This window comes from Canis lupus, chromosome 13, assembly GCF_048164855.1.
Source record: "Canis lupus baileyi chromosome 13, mCanLup2.hap1, whole genome shotgun sequence".
NCBI lineage: Eukaryota > Metazoa > Chordata > Mammalia > Carnivora > Canidae > Canis > Canis lupus.
Window position 1 is genome coordinate 60,840,359 of NC_132850.1, and position 27,455 is coordinate 60,867,813.

Sequence of the window (27,455 nt, forward strand, 5' to 3'; positions counted from 1 at the left end):
ACTTTCGATGCCAGTTGCAAGTTTTAGGTTGTTACCTGCTTCTGACCAGCTATAAATTAAGGTTCCCAGCTATAAATTAAGGACCATCTTCTCCAGTTCAATAATTCACTAGGATGGCTCACAGAATTCAGGCAAGTACTTACTTATATTTACCAGTTTATTATGTAATAAAGGATATGGTAAATGATACAGATGAAGACACAGAGAGGGTGAGGCCCAGAAGTTCAGGATCTGCTATCCTTGGAGTTGAGGCTACACCCATCGCCTAGCTCAGCAATGTGTTCACCAACCTAGAATCCCACCAAACCCTGTACTTTAGAAATTGTTATGGAGGAGGCTTCACCACATAGGCATGATCGATTATTAACTTAATCCCTAGCTCCTCCACCCCTCCTGGAGTATGGGAGATGGAGCTGAAAGTTATAAGCTTTTTTTTTTTTTAATATTTTATTTATTTATTCATGAGAGATCCAGAGAGAAAGAGGCAGAGACACAGGCAGAGGGAGAAGCAGGTTCCATGCAGGGAGCCCGACGTGGGACTCCATCCCGGGACTCCAGGATCATGCCCTGGGCCAAAGGCAAGCGCTAAACTGCTGAGCCACCCAGGCTGCCCATAAGCTTCTAATCAAATCTGATCTTTCTGCTAATCAGCCCCTCATCCAGAAGACTATTGAGTCATCTCATTAGAACAAAAGACGATCCTATCACTCATGAAATTTAATAGGATTGAGGAGCTCTGTGTAAGATGTTCCTGTTATCCCTCACCATTCAGGAAATTACAAAGGTTTTAGGAGCTCCGGCCAGGACCTGGGGATGAAGACCAAAATGTAAATTTATTATATCACGGTATCACAGTAAGCATTGCAGACATAACAGTTACTTGTCCTTAGAACTGAGAAAACCCGAAGCCCAGCACTGTGAGTTCCTTTACCCAGGTAAGAGGAGAAGTTTCTTATTTAGACTTTGATTCTGTTTCTGGAAGGAACTCATTTGTTCATTGTTCTCCATGGTCCCTGCAACCACCGTCCAGAATTATCTTCTGAGATTTTTCTATCTTGTTCATTATCTTGATGCCCTCATCTGAAGTGGACTTGGGGATATGTGCCCTTCATGGTGGTATACTACTTTTGCAAGCCCCTCCATATTAATGCAAGCTTGGGAGAGCCTGGTAGTTGTTTGAAAGCTCAATGAGTCAAGGGTAGACTGATGGTTTCTTTAGCAATACATTTTCAAAAATTTGTAAGCTTCTGATCTATTTGTCTCAAGTTCCATGAGCCATCACAATAAAAAAAAAATGTTCTTTCTTAGACATTGGTTCTTAGGCCAGCTTTATTTTTTCTCCCCAAAGCTTCTCTCTTTTAACTCGATAGTGATTACATTGAGGCAATCTGAATTTTTTTGTATGGCAAATTTATATTTTTAATGGACCCCCATTGCTCAAGCTTTTTAAAATCACAAGACCAGTGTCTGTTGCAGTCATTTTCTCCCAACCCTAAAGGGTCCTAATCTCTAGATTGTTCACTTTCAACTTTCCTTGTTAATTGGACCATTCTCATCTGAGCTAATACCTTTCTTTTAATGCCATACCTAACACAGCAAATAACAACTCACATTACTAACATGCCATCCTAATTATTTCTACTAGAGCAGAGATTCTTAGCCTTTTTCTTGCCATGGTTGCCTTTGGCAATCTATGGAATCCTATTAGCTTCTCAGAAAGATGTTTTTAAATACATAAAGGAAAATACTGAATATCAAAAAGAAAATAAACAATATACAAACACAGTTATCAAAATACTGAAAAAAATTATAGTAATATACGTGTCACTTTAATGACACATCTAATAAGACAATACATTTAAAATAAAGACAAAGTTTAATTTTTAAAAAAGTATCAGTGTAAGCTGTCCTTACATGGGTTACATAAAAGCATTAAACATTAGGTTGGCTTCAGATTCATCTCTTTCCACATGTAGGCAACAATTTGTGTTTCACTGGAGACTACATGCTGCCTATATATAAAATATCCTCCCAGATTATCTGATTCTAGATTTTCATTGTCTTTAAGCTATTTGATAATTCTTAAATTGTAGTAAATAATAAACATGCCTCTTCTGTCTTGTCTGTAGAGATTTAATTGTCTATTTCAGCATCTCTCTTCTCCCTGTAAAAATAGTCCTGCCTCTACAATGTACTTCAGCATTTATTTTACTTCATATACACCTGTGTGTTTTTTTTTTTTTTTTTTACTTTTCCTTTGATCTGGTTATAATATCTGAGAGACTGGTTCTCTCATTCAATGAGTAGAATAAAATCTTTAGCAAATTCTCATTTTTATGAGCATCATGGTTTTACCTTTTCCTGAAAGCTATCTTTTAACAGACATAATGATCAACAAAGACTTTTAGATAGGAAACCCTAGAAAGCAACATGAATGTCTGTGTCACAAATAATTACATACAATTTACAAGATGAAGAGTTGCCTGATGGTCACATGGCAGTCCACAGAAAGAAAGACACTGGCTCCTTGGCCTGGAAGTGACGTATGGCATCCTATCTCACATTCTTCTGTTCAGAATTAATGACATGGCCTCACCTAGATGAACAGAAGCTAGGAAAAAAATCCTTGACTGGGTAGCTATTTACCAAAGCAATTCACATTATAGAATGAGAGCAAGAATGTTTCATGGACAATTAATGTCTTGAACAGAAATATTTAATAGATAATAGTGGTCTTTGCCACATGTCATTAGTAGACCTCTCACACTTAAATAGTCCATGATATCTGCATGAAAACAAATGTTGTTTCAAGGTTGGCAAGTATTTTTCTCTTAAAGGGTCTCCTCATTTCTTTTTTTTACTTTTTTTATTAAAAAAAAAAAGTAACGTTATCCAGCTTCAATCACTGTCAAAGTTTTAAAATTTTTCTATTATGTTTCAGTGTAAAGAAATTAGAAAAAGGTACATCAAATTCTTAATAAATGTATAGAGTAACCCATGACAATATAGCCAATGGTGAAATACACACAATCTTTGAAGCTTTGTTTTTAGATAAATCTTCCAAACTATGAAAGTGAGTGAATGCATATCATTATTCAGAACTAGAATTGAGAATTATGTAAGGAGAGTTTTCTTACCCTGATTTTTTTTTTTTTCACTATAGAAGTTACTTCTGTTTTCCTATTTGCATACACTTGTCACGGGATATACTATTTTCACTAGTTTAAAGTTGCTCTAAATGTTAGCCCTAACCCAAAATGTTGAGTTTAAATAAAATTTTATGTAATTTTTGCTATTTTTTGAATTTGAAGTTTGGAATTTTACTTTGAAGTTATTTGCCATAACCTGGAATATAAAGGAGTACAGTTGTATGTTTGTGTAGCTAGCAAAAAATATCATATTTTACAATCCATTCCATAAATTCTCCTTAGATAACTATGTTATGAATTTTTCTAACTATGTATGTTAATAAAGAAACTATGGGGCCAAATGGAGTCAGTTGTACCAAACCCCACATCAACAAACCAAGACTTCATACCTAACTTAATTGCATTTCAGCCTCTCTCAAGAATGTGACCTTTAATCACTGAAGCTGGAATTACCTTGTCAACATTAATAAGGTAATCAGCTTGATTGACCCCAACCACTCCAAAGGAAAGTGACTTCGCCTGAAATAATCCATTCATTTTTAGAAACCTCCTTTATCTATCCTCTTTTGCCTATAAAACCCTTCCATTTTGTTCAGCTCCTCAGAGCTCCTGTCTATCTGCTAAGATCACTTGATCTTGATTCATGAATCATTAGTAAAGCCAATCAAATCTTCAAATTTCCTCAGTGGAATTTACTTTCTAATATATGTAGTTTGAGACTACCTAAAATCAGGGCTTCCTAAATGTGTTTAAAGGACACTAGTTTTTTAAAAGTGTTAAAATGTTTAACAAGAAAGTTATTGTAGTAGTAAATTTGGACATCCATGGCTTCCAGTCAAGTATGTTTCTCTGCTAAAAAACTTCTTAGAGCTTTAATGTATTAATGTTTATTGGGAAACATCAAGAGGAGAAACAGCATTTTCCAAACTTAATTGTAGATGCTTTATTTGTGATGACATAACTGACACTAGCATTGTTAGTGATCTGGAGAACATTTTAGGTTAACACTTTCAGCTTGAGGGGCTTTTTCTTGGGTTCCTCATGACCACCATTCAAATGTGTTTAGAGGGGATGCGTAAGCGGCTCAGAGGTTGAGTGTCTGCCTTCAGGCTCAGGGAGGGATCCTGGGATCTCAAGGTGCCGGGATCCAGTCCCACATTGGCTCCTTGCAAGGAGCCTGCCTCTCCTTCTGCCTCTCTCTGTGTCTCTCATGAATAAATAAATAAAATCTTTTAAAAAACAAATAACAACAACAAAAAACAAATGTGTTTAGAGCATATCATAAGGAAACCAAACTAATCCAAGACCATCTAGATTCCATAGAGTATGGTTGTAAGAGGGGTCCTGTGTTTATACTTTACTAATCAGATTGTTAAATTATGACAGAATGATCACTTATTTCCCTTCTCCTTCTGTCATGTGGGAAAATGTTGTTACTGAAATAACCAGTTATCAGTGCTTATTGCAATATTGATGTTTGTTTCCTCCAAAAGAAAGGATCCGCATTGACTGACCAGCCCCTTACAGCTATCACTGACAACCCTAATGAATCTGAATATTTACTAGCTTTTAGATGATAGGGATTTTTCTCTTTTTTAAAAACTTGAATTTCTTATGTGATCAGACCAAAAAAGTATTTTTCAGAAAATAGCTAGCATTACTCTGGACTAATACCAGTTAAATATATTCACTACTTTCAATATATTAATTTATTTAATCCTCACAACTACCTTATAAGAAAACACTTACATATTTCCCACTTTATAAATGACAAAGATAAGGCACAGAAAGATTTTTGAACTTTTTCTTAAGTCATACAATACTACATAGTAAGGTACAGAATTTGAATCCAGGATCTGGATAATTTTTAATCAGTGCTGAACAATGCTCACAAGGAGAAATCACTTCCAAAATTCATTCGCACCTTATCTGAAATAACTGTGTCTAGATAGATCTTGTCATTTGATGGAAACTTTAGAAATTATCGTTATTAATATGTAGAAATAGTTGTAAAGTGACAATTTCACATGTTCAAACTCATGGCAAAGAAAAGTAGTGAGATGCCAATGTAGGTTAAGTATTTATTGAGTATATATAACACGTCAGTTTTTTTACTAGAAATTGCAGATACACAGCTGAGCCAAACAGACCTGGACCTTCATTTAAAAGTTAATTAGATTATCCAAAAAGTTGAATACATAATTAAAAAGTGGGTGAAGTGCTAAGAAGGAGGAAAATCTGGTGCTGAGAGTATGCAACAAATTGAACTGATTTGTTTTGGGTGTGGAATTAAGAAAACTTGAGGGAGAGAAACTTGAGTTGATTTTTAAAGGTTGAAGAGGAATGAGTAAAGCTCTGGGGGTGTTGGGAAGGATGGGAGGAACTGAAAGAGAGGAAAGGAAAGGGAAAGGAAGGAAGACTGGAATAAATAAAAGGGAGTATTGTAGGTTGTGGAGAAACGCTTTCTGGGAAAAACTAATAGCATGGGTGAAGATTTGGAGTTCAGGATATATGCATAGTTTGAGGGACTGAAGAAAATGCCAGTATTTCTGGAATGTGGAAAACATCCAGAAGAGGAAACATGGGGCCAGTTAGGGATATGGAGTTTTATCAAAAGAGCCATGGAAAACTACTAAAATGATTTAATAATGTTATTAAATGTACATTGTTACCAAATTATAGATGGAGCCTGTAAAATGCACTCTGTGGTCCATTGGAATAGTAGCATAAAGGTCTGTTTCATTCCTGATGAAGAACTCAAAATAATTTTTTTTAAAGATTTTATTCATTTATTCATGAGAGACACAGAGAGAGGCAGAGAGAGACCCAGGCAGAGGGAGAAGCAGGCTCCATGCAGGGAGCCCGATGTGGGACTCAATCCCGGGACTCCAGGATCACGCCCTGGGCTGAAGGCAGGGGCTCAACTGCTGAGCCACCCGGGCTGCCCTCAAAATAAATTTTTTAAATGTATCTTGAAATTGGAATAGTTATAAATCTTTGAATCCACACAGTGTAAATTTGTTCTGGCTTCTATTAATAGAAGCTGGATCAGTATTTTATAAATATCTTATAATTAAATATGTATTAAATACATATTTTACAAATCATATATATATAATACACAGTAATCAAAGTATTATTAAGTCATGTTTAAGGATAGATTTTTTAGAGGTAAAATAACGACTCATATAAATGTAAATTGAATGTATGTCAGAGATATTTAACTAAACTGATGATGAAATCATTAAGATCTTAAAACCAATTTCAAAAGAAAATTTAAAGAGCCATACATATATGTGGAATTTAAGAAAAAAAAACACATAAGCAAAGGGGAAAAAAAGAGAGAGGAAGGCAAGCCAAGAAAGACTCTTAACCATAGAGAACAAATTTAGGGTTACCAGAGGGGAGGGGAGTGAGGGATGGGGGGAACAGGTGATGGGGATTAAGGAGGGTATATGGTGTGATGAGCATTAGGTGATGTAAGGAAATGTCGAATCACTATCTTGTACACCTGAAATTAATATTATACCGTATGCTAACTGGAATTTAAATAAAAACTTTTAAAAAATTACAGAACCACACATACACAGGCAAGTAAGGAATGCAGAAATAGGTTTCCAAATAGATGTGCAATGGGTCTGTCCACAAGTAATAATCAGTTCCACACCGAACACAACAAATGTGTACTTCCGTGGGGAAGAATCTTTGCGTTGGTCTCACTTACCACTTGTAGGATTGCAAAAATAGTGCAAAGACAATGAAAGAGTGAGAAAGCCTGAAAGGGTAAGCTAGAGGAACACATTTTTGGTCAACTTCTAAGTCTTTCAGAATTTTTCCTATACATATATAAATATACATTTTATGGCCCGTAAAAAGGCAGGTCTAATATCGGTCTTAAACATAGCACCGTACTCTATAATAGATTTGACCTAAAATCAATGCTGTTATTTTTGGAAAGGCTCTATGGGCTCTCAGAGCACTTCTTTATTCTTGATGTAGGTCAGCTTCAGAACCTATGAATCCAGACAGATTTCAGTCAGGTGAGACCCTGAACAGGGAATCCAGCCGCAGGACATGGGACTCTTAACCCATGAAAACTGTGAGATACTAAATTTGTGCTATTTTAAGCCACTAAGTGTGTGGTAAATTTTCACATGGAATACAAAACTAAGGTAAATATATACTGTATGGTTCAATTCATATAGAGTTCAAAATGAGGCAAAACTGAACCATGGTATTACACATAAAGATAGGGGTGACCTCTGGGGAGTGAGGAGCAGCAACAGTTGGGTGGGGGTAGGAAGGGCCTTCTGGAATCCGACATCCCTCTATTTCTTGATCTGGGCAGGTGTGCTCACCTTGTGGAAATTCATTAAGCTGTACACTTGGGATTTGTGCACTTTTCTGCAGGTATAGCTTGGTTAAATATTACTGAAGAAAAACATGATTTAGCCTTCCTCTGAGTTTGTATTTCTGATTCCACTGCAAAAAAATACTGATCCTATGAATATAAATTGAGCCCTTATAATGTGCTACACAAGTTCTAAGAGCTTTATATGAATTAACATGTTTTTATATCTCAATTTTGGTTTGGGCATCCTGTTTAATACAGAAATTTGTTAATTTGATAGAGTCAAATATAAAGTACTTGCCCTTTGGAGTGTACTTGAATCTTGTTTAAAAATCTTTCCCTATCCTGTAATGCTTTTAGAATTAAATCAAAACGGAATTGATTAAACTGCTTCTAGGAACAAGTGTTTTTGCCATATAATTAATTTAGCATGTTCCGTTATAAAGAGAAGTATGAAGTCTTTAGTGTGTATGGAAGGTGGTTTACCTCTCCCCACAGAGACAACTATAATTAATGAAATTAATTTCATTAATTATATTGAGCCTATTTTTTCTCTTTGCTTTGACAAGCAACATCACTTCTCAGGCCCAGCATTTAAGGATTGTATTATGAGATGAATCTTGGTCACAAGAAAGATGCAGTATTGTTTCACCGGGATTTTTCTTCTAGATGAAACAGAAAGATGTCATTTGCGGTTCTCGAACAAGCCTCATGTAGAAAGTCATGGTCGCTTATACCAATTGTTCTTGCCATGTGGCTAATAATGTTTACTATTCTTTTTTTTTAAATGTTTACTATTCTTAAATAAGAACAAAAGCTGACTTATCTTTCAAAAATCATTAATATAGGCCTGAGATGATCTTCAAACAACCACTTGTAGGTGCACAGTCCGTTTCAGAGAGAACATAAAATGGTGATTTCTGAGTGGACTCTGACACTGGACTCTATAATAACGTATTCCTTTTTCATAGATACTATAAAAATCAGGTCATTTATAATTGTATGGTGTGGATGGAATGTAGATGCTCCAGGAAAAAAATTCTTATGCATGGACAGCCTTTGTCAGCTTTCACTAAAGATTGAAGTGTTCATTTAAATATAATAAATTATTTAAGGATTGTACAATAAAGGTGAGATATATGCCATTACCAGAGGTACTCATTACATGAAAATATGCAGACTATTTCTACTGTGGGACCAAGAGGAAAAAATAAAACCAATAAAAATAAAAGGAAGACTTTTTGGCTTTGCCTATTACATTTGCCATAGAAATATGTTAAAAGTTTTAACCGTTTCCTAAGAGACCATTGTCTGCAATCACTGAATGGCTTTTTTTTTTTTTTAAATGAATGATAGAATAATTTCTTTAGGGATCATTATTACTTTTCATTACAGTCTTGGTTCAAATGCTCTCCTCAGTTTGGCATTCCAAACAATTTTAATTACACGCATTAGCATTTTGAATAAATACTATATGCTGTTGATTCAAAATTCAAACAATACAGAAGTGAAGACAGGGAAAAATCACCCTCCTAGTTTTGTCTCCGAGACCCCAGTTTTCCTTCCCCTGAGCAATATACGGCATCATTTCCTTTTGTACCTTTGCAGAAATATTTTATGTATAGGCAAAGCAAATATGTACAAATTATATACGTGTGTATACTTTTCCTCTGTTACTCAGAAACGATCAAGCTGTTTTTAACACTTACAGACAATAAACCCCTTAAGATGAGAGTTTGCAGCTGCTTCATCTCTGTGATCTCTCCAGCACACTGAGATATATATAATACCCACACCACCACCTTTCTTTTTTTCACATGGTGGCATATATACCCATTCTGCACTACATTTTGTTTCGTTTTTAAATAACAATATGTTTTTCCACCTTTACTGAGAAATAGTTGACAGATGTCACTGTGTAAGTTTAAGGGGCCCTACAGCTTGATGGGCCCCTTAAACTTGATTTCTGTAAATTGTGAAATGATCACTACAATAGGCTCAACTAGCTAGCGTCCATCTCCTCCTGTAGATACAATAAAAAGAAAAAAAAGAAGAAAAGAAGAAAGGAAAAAAATTTTCTCCTGTGATGAGAACTTTTCAAATATACTCTCTTACCATGTATCCTATAGTAGTGTTAGCTATAGCCCTCCTGCGCTTCATCACATTCCTAATATTGACCTATCTTATAATTGGAAGTTTCAACTTTCTGACCACTTTTCTCTACTTCCCCCTCCCACCTCTGATAACCACAAGTTTAATCCCTTTTTTTCTATGACTTTAGTTCTTAGGGTTTTTTGTTTTTTTTTTTTAGAATCCCTGTATAAATGAAATCATATGGTATTTGTCTTTTACTGTCTGATTTGTTTCACTAATAGAATGCCTTCAAGTTCTATCCATGTTGTTGCAAATAGTAGGATTTTCTCATTCCGTGTGGCCAAATATTCCATCATGTATCTCGCACAACTTCTTTCTCTGTTCATCCGTCGATGGGTCCTTAGTGGTGTCCGTGTCTCGGCTATTGTAAATAGAGCTGCTATGAACATAGGGGCGCAGTTATCTTTCCAAGTTAGTGTTTTTGTTACCTTTGGATATACACCCAGAAGTGGAATTCATGGATCACATGGTAGTTCTATTTTTAGTTTTTTGAGCATCCTCCATACTGTTTTCTGTAGTGGCAAAGCATTTCTTGTAATGAGTTCCCTATCAGTACCGAACGTACTTTCTTAATCCTTTTTCGTGATGGTATAATGTTGCATTATATGTAATACTCCACATACATATAATTTATTTTCACTCAATCTCCTCTACGTGCACATTTGGGTTTTGCCCAATAGTTTGCCATTATAATGTGCATGTGGTCACCCAAAATAGCGAACTTCAACTGAGCACTTAGTATGGTTTGGGCCCCATGTAAAATGCTTTACATTTAATTCTCAAGCTAGCTCTAGGAAGGCAGTGCTTTTTTTACTCCTGCTTGACAGATGAAGAAAACGAGAGGTTGACTAATTTGTCTAAAGTGAGAAAATGAGTAAGTGGAAGATTCAGAATCTGATTGCTGCTCTGTGTGTCTTCAAAAATCTTAGAACAGAAAATAATGACATGGATATTTACTAACAATCTCTATGTATTCAACATGCTGAGGAGGGAGATCTCATCCATACATCAGAGACTCTTAACTTGAGGAGCTTATAGTTGTGTTAAAAGCAGCCTGATAATTTCTGAAAAATGGTAAGTCAGTCAATTATAGCAGATTTCAGTAAAGTGACAGGTCAGTAACAAAAGTGTTTTGTGTGCACAGAAATGACAGTTTAAAATCACATTCTCAATTTCAAGTTTTATAATTTAACTAAATAGCAAACCTTAAAAGGAGTAATAACAACATCTAATAAAACTCTAAATCTGCTTCTGATGCAATCACAGTAAGGTATAAACTTAATACCTAAATTTCAAAGATGACCACTTTTAGAGGTGAACCCAGAAAATATCTCAAAATCATTAATTATATAGCTAGAAAAAATATCTTCTAATAGAGGAAAATTTGAAACAAATATTAAGAAAATGAATGGCTCGAAAAGAATTCTGAAAACGGCTTGCCTGTTTCTAGGACAGAAGTTAAACTTAGTTCGATTATTGGATTTTGGAAATTTGTTTCATTCTTTTCATTGCCAATTTCCTTCAGGGACAAAGATTAGAAGTGTCAAAAATGACACGTAACCGACATTTCTTCCAAATGTTGGGGCTTTTGTAGGGATTAAAAATGTTATGAGGAAACTGGCTTCCAAATCTGCAGCCCAAATTTTCTTAAGTTAAAAAAAAAGAAAAAGAAAAACCAGTTGTGGTAAGAACAGAAAACATTGTTGATAGAGAGACCCTTACATCCAAAAGGCAGTCTTCGCGATGAAATGACTCTCCCCACTCGAGTTCCGCAGCTGCCCTTGAATTTACTGCTCAGACTCCAACGTTTGCCCATCAGATTCCTGATCTAATGACCCCTATGATTTGCCTACAGAAGGAGTGCCTGGGTGGCTCAGTGGATTAAACGTCTGACTCCATTTCTGCTCATGTCATGATCTCAGGGTGAGGAGATGGAGCCCCTAGGTGGGGCTCTGCACTCATCAGGGAGTCTGCTTGGGATTCTCTATCTCCCTTTCCCTCTGCCCCTGCCCCCAACCAACTAACTAAATAAATAAACTTAAAAAAAAATTTTGCCTACTGAAAATAAAAAGTTATGGCTGAATTAGAACACAGTCATTTTTTTTAACTTTTGGCTTTTGAACTAGCAATTGAATCACAGATACAAATTCAGAGTCTTTGGCCCTAAAACTGACTTTTAAACAAAGTATTGAGAATTGTGGTAATTCTCATATACTCGAGTCTTTGAGCCACTGAATCAACAGCAAAGAAATTACAAGGGTTACCTACGGCTTCTTTCTTCCCTCATGCATTTAGGGACAAACCAATGGATAGAAAGTGCCCAATTTAAGGGGCTGGGGAAGTATGTTCTGCACCTGGCTCTGCTGCCTCCTAGCAGACTGACCTTGTATGGGTCATGCACATCCACGAGTCCCCCAGAGTTCTCTTGCTCCCCTGAGTTATTGTGGGGTTAAGATAACAAACAGATGTGCAGGCTCTTTATCTCCTGCTACAAAAATGTAGAACATTAATACTGTTAATTAATAATATCTCAGCATAGGTTAAAGAATATTTTTAAAACATATACAATTCATTTCTGAAAAAAAGGATAAAAAACAAGGAAGGATATAAAAATATTAACTATTTGTAAATTCACAGTAGTATTTTTAAGTAATCTTATGATTTAAAAAATGATTTTAAATTATGATGATTCTTAATAGATTCTTTAATAGCTATTACATGTTACTTTTCCACATTTCAATGAAGAGCACATTTGCTTCCTTTGATTAAGTTTCACAGTATAAAGTTTCACAGTATAAAGCATTGGTTACTTTCGATAGAATTGAGTTTCCACCGAGTATATGAACATCTTTTGTTGCTGTTGAAGGATATATGCCTTGGGGTTTACAGTATCTCTTGCTTTTTGTTTTAGAAAAGAAATACGACTTAATCTGACAAGTGTGACTAATATGATCACAGCCCTTGGGAAATTCGATGGTTTTCTGGAGACATCACTAAAGAATACTGACTGAAATTACTCCTGCCTGACATATGAGTCGCTCTCTACGCCAAGGCCACAAACTGTCGGGATGAACAAATACCAAGATGAGTATCTTTAGCTAGTTGTTCCAACTAGTCCAATCACTGATGACTCAGACACATCTGCCAAATGCATAAGCTTATTAGCATTTTGGAGCCTCACAAGTCTCATGAAAAAATGAAAAAAAAAATCAAGATCAGATAATGAAGGCATCATCCAGGATTAGGGTTCTGAGATGTATCTGATATCAACATGATGTAAAAATAGGGATGCTTCAGCCAACAACACGGTTGAGAAGAAAAATAGAAAGGACAAGTCCAAAACTATGAAGAAATGGGAGACAATTGTAAAGCCAAAGTGCTGCACATTGCCCTCGCTGAAGAGGGAGGGGCAAGTGGAGAGAAGGCAGCAGCAGGTTTAGGTGAGAGACACAATGGCCAGAATGACCTAGTGGTGAGGCAGGAGATCTTCAGAGCCAGGCTGCATTTCTAGCTGCGTGGCCTTGGGCAACTATCTCAGCCTCTCTAGGTTTCAGTTTCATTATCCATAAAATAAGAATAGTGGTAGGCAGTGCCTGCCACAAAGGAACACTCTAATGTTAATTTTCTCAATACTATTAAATGGGCCGTACAGTTAATATCCAAAGTTATCTATGAATAATAGTATCTGACGTACAGGCAACTTGACAAATGATTCTTGATTTAATCAGTGAGAGATCGAACTATTATCTTTAAAGTATCAGGTTCTCCTAAGCTTTGCTTAGAAGTTAGTCTACTACAAAATCTGAAAATAAATTTGCGTTTCATTTTTTGATATACCTAGAACAAGTAGAAAAATAAGATGTTTTCCCTTATTCATTTGCTTTCTTCTCACCCAGAATTAAATGATGTATATAGTTCGATATAAACACTGTCATTTTTATTCTATGATTGCATGAATAAAGTTTAAAGGATATCAAAGACATTTTGTAAGATCCTGATAGGGTAACTGATTTCGTTACTCCGTCTAGTTTCGCTTCTTAAGGCTAAACTCAATTCAAAGTTCTCTGGGTAGATATATGACATTTAAAAAGCAGCAAATTAAGTTAATCAATGTGAGATATGGAGACTTGTGACTAACCAGGCAAGTTTCCTTAAAAAATAAATTTTATGAGACTATGCTGTGCGTCCTACGTTATGTTTTTACAGCTGAAATAGTTCATCAATCTGATTCATTTGGGGAATTCTTACTAGAACCCTGGGAGAGGAGGAGTACGACCACTTTGCTGCTCGTGGTTCAGTTCTATAGATATGATGTGCAGTTTAGAAGAGAACAAGGAAGACTAAAGCTCGCTGCCTTCTGATGCACATTTTTCTGTTCTGGTCATGGTTTTGTGAACACGGCAGTAACTCTATGTGTCACAGTTGTATTTAATGACTATGGGTTGAATTCATCTGTATGAAGGGATGAGACCGACAGGGATTTAAAACATGATCTATTTGGCATTAAGAGAATACCAAAGGAACATTGGCATGGCACCTGCTACTCCTTTCCAAGGACATAATCAAAAGATAGTTGGACAACCCACACCACCCACAGTTCCCAGGTGGCTAACAAATAAATGGATCATTACTGGATAGGCTAGCAGAGCCTCATGATATTTGAAACAAATTGTCCGTGACTATTTTTCTAGTTTAGAAACATCTAGGAGCTCATTCTTTGCATTTTTAAAAAAAGACTAGTTATTTTTAAAGGAAGAATGTAGCTGAACTTGAGGTGGGGGTAAAACGATTTCTATTGTTTTGCTACGGCTGTCATTTTTCTCTTGCTCTTGGCAAAGCAAATGGTTTATTCTGAAATTTAGAATGGTTGTATTCTACTTTACATAATTTGGTTAATATATTTCTAAGCTTAACAGAAATGTGGTTCCAGTAATTAATAGGAATCTGTTGCACTTTTTGCTAAAGTCAATAAATATATTTCAATCTGCTTACACATGTATTTGGTGATGGTTTGACAAGCTTGACAGGCATGACTAGTTTTGAAACCACAGAATTAAAAGAATGAATTAAACTAATTATTTTTAAATTACTTGGTCAAACAGGAGTTGGAATAATCTTCAGTGGATAAACATGGCAACTTAACAGTTAAAAAGCATACAGTATTGAGCAAAAAAAGAAATTTTAGCATAGATATATAATTTCCCTTTCTCTCTAGGTCTATCCTACATCCTACAATTGAATAGTCTTAAATAACAGCTTTATTGTACCATATATTATATCATACTCAATTTCTTCTTATCGCTAAATGATCCCTTATTCACACATAATAGGCCATATTTTGAATATACCATATTTTGTTTATCCTTTCTTCAGCTGACAAACATTGGCATTGTTTCTACCATGTGGATTGTGAATAACAATATGAACATTTTGTGTAGGTTTTTATGTGGGCAAATGTTTCCATTTTTTTGGCATATACCTAGAAGGGATCTTCTCAGATCTTATGGTAACTCTATGCTTAAGATTTTGAGGAACTTTTTTTTTTTTTCAAAGTGGCCCTCCTTTTACATTTCTTTTTAAAAAATATTTATTTATTGTTTTAGAGAAAGAGAATGCACAGGGGGAAAGAGGCAGAGGGAGAAGGAGCAAGACACTTAGGTAGACTCCACACTGAGTACAGAGCCTGATGAGGGGCTTGATCTCACGATCTGAGATCACAACTTTAGGCAAAACCAAGAGTCAGACACTTACCCAACTGTGCCACGAGGTGCCCCTTTTATATTTCCATTTTCCACATCCTTGACAACACTTGTTATTTTTTTTTTTTCAACCAAGCTAGGGATTGGAATGGTATCTCATAGTGGTTTTGATTTCTTTTCCCTAATGGCTAATAGCGGTAAGCATATTTTTGTGTGCTTATTAAACATTTGGATATCTCGCTTTCGTAAAAATGCCTGTTCAATTCCTTTTCTATTTTTCATTGATTGGTCTTTTTTTAAATTGGCTTTTTTTTGACAAGAGCAGTTTTAGGTTCACAGCAAAATTGAAGGGAAAGTACAGGGATCTTTCACATACCCTCTGCCTCCCACAGGTACATCGCTTCCCACATTCTCAACATCTCCCACCAGACAGTACCTTTGTTAAAGTTGATGAACCTACATTGACACGTCCTAATCATCCCAAGTCCATAGTGTACAACAGGGTTCACTCTTGGTGTTGTACTTTCTTTGCATTTGGATAAATGTGTAATGACATCTGTCCATTATTTTCACTGCCTTAAAATCCCTCTGTGTTCTACCTACCTATTCAGCTATCCTCCCCCAAGCCCCTGAAAACCACTTATCTTTTCCCTGTCACCATAGTTTCGCCTTTTCCAGAGTGTCATATCGTTGGGATCATACAGTATACAGCCTTTCAGATTGGCTTCCTTCACTGAGCAATACGCACTTCATGTTTTCCCATATCTTTTCATGGCTTGATTGTTTCTTTCTCTTGAGCATTGGGTTATATTCCATTATCTGCATGTACCACAGTTTATCCATACACCTACTGAAGGATATCTCAGTTGTTTCCAAATTCTGACAATTATGAATAAAGCTTCTATAAACATCTATGTGCAAGTTTTTGTGCAGACATAACTTTTCAATTATTTGTCTTTTTATTTTTGAGTTGTAAGTGTACTTTATATATTTCAGACATGAATTCCTTATCAGATACATAATTTGCAAATATTTTTTCCAATACCATGAATGTCTTTTCACTTTCTTGCTGGTACCCTTTAAAAAAGTTTTTGAACTTGCTAAAGTCCAATTTGTCTATGTTTTCTTTTGTTATTTTGGTATTATATCTCAGAAGCCATTGTCTCATCCAAGCTTACAAAAATTTACTTCTTTGTTTTCTTCTAAGAGTTTCATTGCCTGAGCTCTTATATTCAGATTTATAATCCATTTTGAGTTGATTTTTATATATGCTACAAGGTAAGGGTCTAACTTCTTTATTTTGCATGTGTATCCAGTTATCCCAGCATAATTTATTGAAAAGACTCTTCTTTCTCCATTGAATTATCTTGACAGTTTTGTAAAAAATTGACAATAACCTTAAGGGTTTATTTCAAGATGCTCACTTCTGTTTTATTAATCTGAGTCTAGCCTGATGCCAGTAACACACTGTCATGTTTACTGTTGTTTTGTATTAAGCATTGAAACCTGGAATCATGAGTCTTCCACCTTTGTTTCCTTTTCAAAAAATTTGTTGGTTATTCTGAGTCCCTTGATTGGTTTCCATGTGTATTTTAGGATCAGTTTTTCAATTCTGCAAAAGTATAGCAAGGATTTTGATAGAGATTGTGTTAAATCTGTTTATCAGCTTAGGAAGTATTGCCATCTTCACAGTACTAAGTTCCATGATCATGAGATATCTTTCCATTTGTGTATCTTTCCTACTTTTAATCTATTTCAATAATGTTTTATAGTTTACAGTGTTCACAGTTTGTATATCTTTTGTTAATTTTTTTGAAATATTTTATTTCTATTATAAATGGAATTATTTTCTTAATTTCATTTTTGGGTTGCCCATTGCCAGTATATAGAAATCCATTTGATTTTTCTACATTGATTTCATATCCAAACTTGCTGAACTCATTTATCAGATATAATCACTTTTTAGTGGATACCTTAGGATTTTCTATGAAAGGTAATATCATCTTCAAATCTTTCTATGAAAGGTAATATCATCTTCAAATACACTTTAACTTTTTATTTTCCAATCCAGTTGGGTTTTATTACTTTTTCTTGCCTAACTGACCTCCAGTACAATCTTGAATAGAAGTGAGAGCAGAGATCCTTGTCTTTTTTTTCAAACTTAAGATGGATGAATTCAGTCTTTCACTATAGAGTATGATTTTAGCTTTGAGTTTTTCTTTTTTTTTTTTTTTTTTAGCTTTGAGTTTTTCATAGATGCTCTTTATAATGTTGAGGGTATTCCTTTCTACTCCTTGTTTATTATGAAAGGTAGTTGGATTTTGTAAAGTGCCTTTTTTTGTATCTCTTGAGGTAATCATATGGTGTTTGTTCTGTATTTTATTACTATGATGTATTACATTGACTGATTTTTGCATATTAACAAAACTTGCATTTCTGGCATAAATTCCACTTAATCATGGTGTTACTTCTTTTTATATGTTTCTGGACTTGATTTACCATATTTTGTTAAGTGTGTTTACATCTATGTTCATAAGGGATATTGGTGTATATGTTCCTTTTCTTACAATGTATTTTTCTAGCTTTGATAGCAAGATAATTCTGGATTCACAGAATGAGATTTAAAGTTATCCCTCCTCTTTCTTCCTTTCTTTTTTTTTTAAGTTTTGAAAGAGTTGGTGTTGATTCCTCTTTGAATATTTGGTAGAGGGGTGCCTGGATGGCTCAGTTAGTTAAGCATCTGCCTTCAGCTCAGGTCATGATCCTAAGGTCCTGGTGTCGAGCCCACATTGGGCTCCCTGGTCAGTGGGGAGTTTGCTTGTCCCTCCCTCTCCCCCTACTCATGCTCTCTCTCTCTCTCTCTCTTGCTCACTATCTCAAATAAATAGATACAATCTTTTTTTTTTTTTTTAAATAAATGTTTGGTAGAATTCACATGTGAAGCCATCTGTTCCTGGGCTTTTCTTTGTGGAAAATTTTTATTACTAATTTATTCTTTTATTATACATCTACTTAATGGACTAGATTAAAATTTTAATCTTTAAACTTCAAGAGGAGTATTATCATGGTGATAAAGAATATGTGACCTTGTAGAAAAATATTATATTCAAAACTAATAGAGTAAAATGAATATTTGGTCATTTTTGTCCACCTGGCAGCCAACCTCTTTCTTATTTAAGAAAAATCCTCAACATGGAAGTTACAATCTTACTGAAGTGTAAGGAGACCACAGACCTGAGGTTTGTCAATTGAATGCTTCTGCTTGACACTGAATCTGGAGGTATTATGGCAAAGTCATGGAAGATAACATGTGACTACTTTAGGAGTGGTTAGATATGTAGGAAGTAATGAAAGAGGTTAAATGATGCTTCTAGACAGTTGGGGTAAGTACACAGAGATATGACCAGGAAGGGCTAACTCTGTGTGTCTCATAGTTTGAAATTTTGGTCCAAATTTCCCTTGTTATAAGCTTTATAAGCTTTTGATGGAACATAACAGTTTCTTTCATGAGAAGAATGAGAGTTCAAGTCTTCTTATTTGAAAAGGAGTTTGAGTTACTCAATATCCCATAAGGACTTTGCAAGTACAATAATTTAGCAAGTAGATATGATTTGGAATAAAGTGTCAATCCTGACAGGTTAGTTTTATTTTATCTTTTACGGGTTAGTAAATTTTATCTTTTCCTATGACAACAGGCTAATTCCTTATATCTTATTCAATTTATACTGATTCCTTCTAACACTTTCTTTGTTTGATCTGATCAATGACAAAATTTTAAACCAAAGTCTAATTCTTGGTTCAACACAATGAATCTTTATTGAATGTCTGCCCATCATAGGGATACAATCATCAACAACAGAATCCCTAACATCAAATAATTTACTGTTTTGTGGGTAGAGACATGCGTGGTTATAAATATGAGGCAGAAAACAACCATTTCTGCAAATGAAGTATAGTGGAGAAGAAACAGATTTACAGCTATGGGAACTTAGAAATAAATCTTGGAAAAAGTGTTATTTGAGCAGGCCTTGATGGATAATAAGATGTTTCTAAATTAGATTTGAGGAAAGAGGCAAACATGATGAAGGTAATTGCATGATCAAAGAAAAGAGCCTGTGAGTATGGCCAAAATTTGGGGTGATTTAAGTTTATGATACATGAGTAAGAATATAAATAATTAATTTTTATTGAGTATATACTATGTAACAGACACAGTTATATTATTTAAACATATATTAGTTGATCAGCTGATTTAATCTTCACAAATCTATGTGGTAGATCCTATTATTATCTTCATTAGTCCCCCCACTTTATATATTGGGGGGGAACTACGCAAATAAGTTAAGTGACTTATTTTGGTAGACAGACTCTTAGATGGCTTCCTGTCATCCCCACCTCCTGCTACAAGTGGGTAGGAAATGTGACTTGCTTCTTACCAACAGAATATGGAAAAAGTGTTGAGATATAACTTCTGTATTTGGTTACATAAGATTATAACTGTTATTTTGCTATCAGTCTCCCTCTATTGATTCTTGCACTAGCTTTGATGAAGTAAGCTGCCATATGGAGAGGACCATGTGCCAAGGCACTGAGAGTGGCTTGCAGCTAATAGCCAGCAAGAAGCTGATGTCTTCAGTCTAATAACCTATGAGGAAGAGAATCCTACTAACAATGAAGTGAGCTTTGAAGTACATCGTTTCCTCATCTAGTGTCAAGTGAGGCAGCCCTGGCTGATGCCTTGAGTTTCAGCCTTGTGAAACACCCTGAAGCAGAGAACCCGTTAAAGCATGCCCAGAGTTCTTAGCCATGGAAATTGTGAGAGTATATCTATGTGTTGGTTCAAGCTGCTAATCTTGTGGTTATTTGTTACACAGCAAGAGATAACTAAATAACACACTTGCCCAGGGCCATTCAGCAGTAAGCTCATGAGAAAGGATATGAAACTGGGCAGTTTGGCTCTCATTTGGGAAATCTATGCTGGAAGGTTCAATTTAAGAAGCATTTTACACGAGAATGTTTTCTTTTTTTACATCAACAATCACTCTTCTAATACGAGTTACAACTATAAAATTTCTCATCATAAAAAGCCAAAAGTAATGGGTTAGATCTGGGAGTGAAGTACTTCTATTTAGGGGAGTTATTAGATATCTATTTGCATCATTGATAAATAGATATTTTTAAGATTGGCCTGGGTAGAGCAAAGACGTGGACTTTGCCTGCTACTGGCATTTAGACAAACACAATTTTAATATAGGCCCTTGTAGCAGTCGTTGTATATGGGAGATTATGGAGTTTCTGATACTGGATTTGCTCTAAGAGAGAATATTATCTAGCGTAATCATCCACACTTTAAACATGGCTCCAGAGTTGAACTAAAGTGATAGTTCAGAGTATGGCTTGGAGACAAATACCAGTTCTAAAGGCATCTGCATGCTTTGCATAGGAGGGGACTGTGTGGTACTTGAAAGAGCTATTTCCCTTGATGGCAAGACCCTGGGCTTTATTCAAACGTGCTAAGGGACCCCACAAAATATAAGATAGTAGATAGAATTTTTCTCTCTTGACAAATGTAACAAGAGAATTCCAGCTCCTCAGAGAGGAGACATTACTCGTAAAGTGTCTGTGGATATGTCTGTGCCTGGGGCAAGAAGCCCAGTCCACTAAGTTATGACAAGAACCAGCAAGCAGTACCCATAAATACTTGGGTGAAGGTGGGGATGGGAGACTTTGTGGTCAAGAGATGATAATTGTTAAAAATCAACAACACACAAACCATAGGCACTAAGTGGAGTCACTTATGCTAGGTGAAACCACCAAACGGGCTTCATATCTAATCTAATTCCAATCTCCCCTAGAAATGCAGTCTTAACCAGTCCATCAGGAATTTTTTGGTCAGAACCAATAAGGTAATGTGTCACATGGCCTTCTCCATCCCCCAAAGGAAGAAGACTTAGTTCACCTAATAAGGCCCTTTTGTCCCCAAAGGAGGGTGACTTCACCCAAAACAATCCTTTTTTTTCTTTTTCTGTTTATGACTTCCTTGTCCTGCCTTTGAAAACCTTTCCCTCTCTGTAGCGCCCTATTTGCTAGATACAATATTTCTTGATTCATTTAACAAAGCCAATTAAATCCTTAAAACTTGTTCAGTTTAATTTTTGTTATTTAACAGAGTTTCGGGATTGGAGTGTAACGTAGGTGTAAAGACATTTTCCATGTAGGCTGATAAAACTGGGACATTTAGGATATACAAAGATTAAAGAAAACAAATAAGCTATGAAATGCCACAGCACACTTACTCACTTGTCCGTGCCCAATCTCTCCTGTGTACAGTTGGTGATCACTTTTTTGAAGAAACTTGTTCCTGAATATTTTATGCTGTCATGGAGTTATCTGAAAATACTGAATAAAACCATGGAAATAAATTAGTTTTGAAAATGAATGTGTTTGTTACGTTAATCTACAGTTACTACTGATTAAGGGTCTCTTTGGACAAGAAAGGGAGAGAGACTATTGAAGGCTGAGTACAGATGGAAATACCTCCATTAAGAAGTTTTAAATTCACTGAATCAGACTGAAACTGATGATTTGATCATATTTGTCAAGTTAATGTCTACAGACTATAGTCTGTAAAAGATAGTGCAGTTATGCAAATTTATGCATAAAAATAAAAATCCCATATGTGCCTAGAGGGAGAGATTTCCAGACAAAATGCTAATGATTTGAGATAACAATATTTAGCATTTCTACAGATTTTAATTCAAAGAACTCAAAATGTCTTACAAGTCTATTATCTGTTAAGTGAAAGCTGGTGGTATTATTTTCCTGTTGTAAATTTCAAAAGCGACAACATTTTAATTGAACAGAAATATATGCAAAAATAAAATCTTTGAAAGGGAAAACACCTAATGTAAACCTTATAGGAGTTTGAAACATCTCACTGACCCAAGCACATTCGATGCATGTTAAAATTGCATGCAAATTTGAACATTGTAAGCATTTTAAACATTATTCTATTCCACGGCATTTACATTTTTACTATATAAGCTAGTAGTAAACATTTTTTAGACAGTGTGAATTCTAGATTACGTGAACAAAATACAGCTGCTGCCTTAAGGAATTTACAAACTAGTGGAGAAAAAAAAACTTGTGAATGGCTCTAACGTTAACCAGATATTATGTGATAATAAAGAGCTCTACGGGAGGCCCCTAGAAGAAACAGAAGAAGACATAATCGTCTGTGATGGGCACTGGAAAGGTCAATGAAACCAGAATTTGAAGCATGTGTAGGATTTCCCAAGTCTAATTAGAGGAAGTAAATTTGGGGGGTAATAAAATAATGTTAATGAACTGCCAGAAATTGAAGTGCAGTAAGTAGAACACAAGGGCCTGGACTGAAAGGACAGGTCAAAATTGGACTAAAGCAGAATTGTTTTCTTCAGGTCAAGGCCAGATTAAAGTGGGACGGGATTCATCAGGTAATAAACAACCACAGCCCTTTGAACATGACAGCGACAGAATTGTGTTCAATTTTTAAAACCATTCTCACAAGACCAATGTTATAAATCTGAAATAGGGAAGACAGGAATAGAAGCAGTTTATAGGAGAAGATGATAATTTTTGTTTTGGACATGGAATAAGAAACTGTTCGTATGGAGTCTTAGCAGTGATTTCCTTCACCCACACCCCTACCTTGCCCAACCTGATTTCTTTCTTTTCTTCTTTCTTTCTTTCTTTCTTTCTTTCTTTCTTTCTTTCTTTCTTTCATTTATTTATCTGAGATAGACTTACATGCATGCAAGTGGGGTAAGGGGCAGAGGGAGAAGGAGGGAAAATCTCAAGCAGACTCCACACTAAGCATGGACCCTGAGATCATGACGTGAGCCAACACCAAGAGTCCATTGGTTAACTGACAGAGCCACCCTGGCACTCCTCCTTTTTTTTTTTTTTTTAACTTAAGACACTGAAAATCCCAGAGATCACCTACTTGTTATTATATGTCCAAATCCATACAGTAAATCAGTGGTGTTTTGAGGTTTTGATGGGATGCTCCATGGAGACTTCCAGCAGGAGGCTGGCAATGTGAATACAGACATCACACTGGAGTTGAGACTTAAACTTACAGATTTGGGACTCCTCCTCATAGAATTTAAAAGAACATTCACGGGGGGAGGGAAGGTAGGCAAGAATAAAGGATAAGGATAAAAGATAAATTCTTCGATGAAATGTGGCCACACCAGGTAAGTAAGAAGGCATGATTTAAATCAATTGGAAACTACTTTGGCACAGAAGCCCTGAGTCTCAGTTTGGAGAGTCTGAATTTGAACCCAGATGCTTTGTTCTTCCTGTAGATTCCTACCTGGAATCTTTGAGACAAAGGACTCCTTGCTGACAGTTTTGTTTTTTTTTGTTTTTTTGTTTTTTTAGATTTTATTTATTTATTCATGAGAGACAGAGGCAGAGACACGGACAGAGGGAGAAGCAGGCTCCATGCAGGGAGCCCGACGTGGGACTCGATCCCGGGTCTCCAGGATCACCTCCTGGGCTGAAGGCAGATGCTCAACCACTGAGCCCCCCGGGCTGCCCTGCTGACAGTTTTTTGAAGGTTACGTACGTTTTCTCATTTAATTTTCACAAAGATTCTATGAGGTATGTACTTTTCTTTTTCCCATTTTATAGATGAGTGAGTTGAGGGATAGGCAGTTTGAGGAACTTGCCTAAAGTCACACAGTGGAATGGCTGGGATCACAGCCCATTCATTCTGAACCCTGGAATCCATCCTTGCGAATACCAAGTGTATGTGCCTCTGTTCTTTCATTTTCTCCTCATAGTCACGCTGTTTATGCATCTACCGAGAGACAGGAGCTTCATGGATCTGAAAGCTATGAAACGGAAATAATCAATGTCACTTAATAAAATTTAGTTTGTCTTCTTTTTCTTATGGAGAAATATATAACCTTCAATTTTTTAAAAATACAAATGACTAGAACTTTGATTATGCTAAAAAGATAGTTTTATGGGCAGAAAAATAAACAGGAATAAAATGAGGAAGAGTGAGGGAAGCAAAAAAGAAAGAAAAACAAAGAGAATTAGAAACCGATTGAGAGAGAAGAAAACATATGTAAGGCATTTCATACAAATTTATGAAACTCCTACCATGTAGCAGGTGCACTGCATACTGTGGCAGCATCTGTTGGTTTCCCACTCGGCCTGCCCTCACTCCCCCTGCCGTCACAGCCCCCCCCACCCCCATATCAGAGACTAAGATCACCAAGTACCCTGACAGCTGTGGCATCGGTATGTAACCCAATCTTGTCTAGATGGTGAAGACATAAAGAGGTATACGAGGAGAACCAACCCTCCTGCCCAGTTGTGATGTGTGGGAGATAACGCCTGGAGCCTTGGCAGCCATCTTGCAGCCATGAGGGTTCAAATCTAAGGATGAAAACCAAGAGAAATATGGAAAGCCTCAGTTCTTTATGACATCATGAAGCCACCAAAGTAACCAACTCGATGGTTTTCTAACCCCTACACTCCTTGTCCATTAGGATAATGCATACATTCATTGCTTTAGCCTCTTTTAAATAAGTATTCTATTAGTTGCTGCTGAAAGGATCTTAATCGCACTAGCATTCACGGAATTCACATTCCCTGAATGGGAAAACACTTGTATGGCAAGTCTACAAAGACTCCACCCAGTGCTGGGAACGTGGCCTCCTCTGAGTTGCCCATAGGCTTCTTGATCTGACTCCACAACGAGACAGGGAGGAATATGGTTGGCATTAAGGTCACTGACTCACACCCCTCTTGTTAGTCTTTTGCTCAGTTTTGATGGAGAAAGCAGCAGCCACTGCCCAGGAGGGGTAAAAACCCCTCGGGGATGAGAATCTCTGTTACAACAGGAGATTTGCTACTGAGATAAACAGGTGAGAGCTTAGGGTGAGGGGATCTTTACTAAATTGAAAGGAAGGGAGACCATAAATATTGTTCTGGAGCAGTAGGGACTATGGCTTATTCAGTGACCTTCCTCTTAGGAATTTACTTTGGGAAAAAGGCCACTAGAATTTCCATAAATAAGTGGATATGAGTGGTGCAAGGGGTGGACTGCAGTGAGTGCTTTGGTATGCTGCCCAAATCCCTCTTCAGATATCAAGGGCTTATTTCCCTGGGTTGTTGCAATTGCTGCTGTGACATCGTCCCCAGCTCTCCACCTTCCCAGCAAATTGCCTCTGCTAAAGACAATTGCCAAACCCAAGGTCATGCCCCTTTCCAGCACAGCCTGCAGGCCATGCCTCGTATCCTGGAGGTAAAAAGGCCCTGTTCCCTCACTCCATAGGACAACTCAGAGGGATCATCCCAGCTTCAGCAGGGTCAAGTGGGGCCTTCCCTGAAATAACATTGAGGCCCAATGTCTCCTTCTGCCCAATCCTGTTTCTTTCCACACATGTTTATCTCAAGAGTGCGTTATAATAAACTGCTTGCAAACTAATTGCAGTCCCAGTGTCTTTTTCCCAGGGAACCCAGGCTGCAACATCCGGGCTGAAATCAGAGAAGGCTTTTCTGAGGAAGTGATCTTAAGTTCTGCAGAGTAAATAAGAATAAATCAAAAGAGGGGGCTGGGACATGTAAGTCAAAGGCAACGATCCTCAATAGGAGTGATTTTCATACCACCTCTTGCTTCATGAGGCATTTGGCAGTGTCTGAAGACATTTCTGGTTATTAAAACTGGAGGTTGCTACTGGCATCTATTGAGTAGAGGCCAGAAATGCTGCTGCACATCTTACATCACGCAGAAAAGCCTTCCACAATAGAGAACGATCCAGTCCAAGATGTTGGTGGTGTCATAGTTGAGAAACCCTGGCCTACGGCAGTGGTCAATGGACAGGCTCTGAAATGGGAGAGAGTATGAGACATTTGAAGAATTAGAAGCCTAATGTATCTGGAATACAGAGTGACAGGGAGGCAAGAGGAGGGAAGCTGCAAAGTAGACAGTGCAAAGAAAGTTGATTTCTTTTTTTTTAAATATTAGTGGAAAGCCATTGAACATTTCTATGCTAAGGACTAAAATGATCAGGTTTATGTTTTTAGGAAATCATGCAATCTAGTTCATATGTAATGAACTGGGTAAAAAAGAGAAGTTATCTAAAGATCATGTGGAGCATGAATGTTGTGTGGGGGCTAAGAGAAGGCCACCCCAAGGGGGGCCATTTTGGCATGAAGGTTATTTTGAGTTAAAAGCAATCCACACCCAGCAGATTCAGAAAAACCACCTCAACTGCCCATTCTACCAGGAAGAGAGCTATTCACAGAGACTCCCTTTTATCTAAGAAACTCACCAGCATAATAAGACGAGCTCTGTTTTCTAAACATCTCCCTTCACCTTTGTGCTAATAGTCTTTCTCCCCTTTATATCTTCAGACACCTACCCCTCTCCTTAGCTCATACAAGCTTCATGCTGCCTGGCTGTCTGGAATTTCCATGCCTGTGTGGATTCTCCATACGTATGCTATTAAATTGGATTTTCTCCTGTTAATCTGTCTCATGTCAGTTTGATTCTCTAAATCCAGCTGGAAGGACCTTGAAGGGCAGAGGAAATTCTTCCTCCCCAACAGTGGCTTCAATCAGCATGATGACAGGGTGAAGGAGAAAGTATTTAAGAAGTACCTGGGAGGAGGAAGTAATAAAACCTAATCACAGAGAGAGACAACATGATGTCATGTTTATATACACAGACTCTGGAGGCAGAGGACACGGGTTCAAATTCCAACCTTGTCATTTACTAGTTTGGCAACCTTGAATGGTTTATATTTAATGTCTCCATGCTTGGGTTTTTGGTTAACCTGCTGTTATGACTATGAAGTGAGTTAATTTGAGGAGTGCCCGGCACATGATAAATACTATATAAATCTTAAATAAGTCAAATAAATACAAAGATACAGGGTGTCTCCATGGTTCTGGCTTTTCTGATTTATGTAGCTGTAGGCAATTATGCCATTCTCTGTGCTGAAGAATTGGGATGAGAGTCTTGTTTTTTGTTTTTTGTTTTTCCTTAAGGGAGTAATCAAAACCTCTGAGAAGCCAAAACTTTATTTCTAAGGAGATATA

At 36.6% G+C, this 27,455-nt stretch overlaps 2 long non-coding RNA genes across 5 annotated transcripts in view; one reads left to right on the forward strand and one right to left on the reverse strand.

Moving 5' to 3' along the window:
- LOC140603168 (uncharacterized) overlaps nucleotides 1-25,964 on the forward strand; it is a 33,128-nt gene extending 7,164 nt beyond the window's left edge. The window contains exons 2-5 of one of the 3 annotated variants that reach the window (XR_012006225.1): nucleotides 12,566-13,094; nucleotides 18,512-18,592; nucleotides 19,895-20,029; nucleotides 23,778-25,964. This is a non-coding gene — a long non-coding RNA (uncharacterized lncRNA). Of the gene's footprint in view, nucleotides 1-12,565; nucleotides 13,095-18,511; nucleotides 18,593-19,894; nucleotides 21,789-23,777 lie in introns of those variants that run through there. The other 2 variants (XR_012006223.1, XR_012006224.1) reach the window with 2 other exon arrangements.
- LOC140603169 (uncharacterized) lies at nucleotides 97-27,455 on the reverse strand. Of its 2 annotated transcripts, XR_012006226.1 has the most exons (7): nucleotides 26,777-27,455; nucleotides 26,135-26,238; nucleotides 24,629-24,785; nucleotides 24,068-24,232; nucleotides 21,650-21,752; nucleotides 2,462-2,611; nucleotides 97-807 (listed from the first exon to the last, which is right to left on the reverse strand). It is a non-coding gene; the product is annotated as an uncharacterized lncRNA (long non-coding RNA). The 2 variants fall into 2 exon arrangements; XR_012006227.1 differs by lacking the exon at nucleotides 26,777-27,455 and having other exon boundaries at nucleotides 26,019-26,151.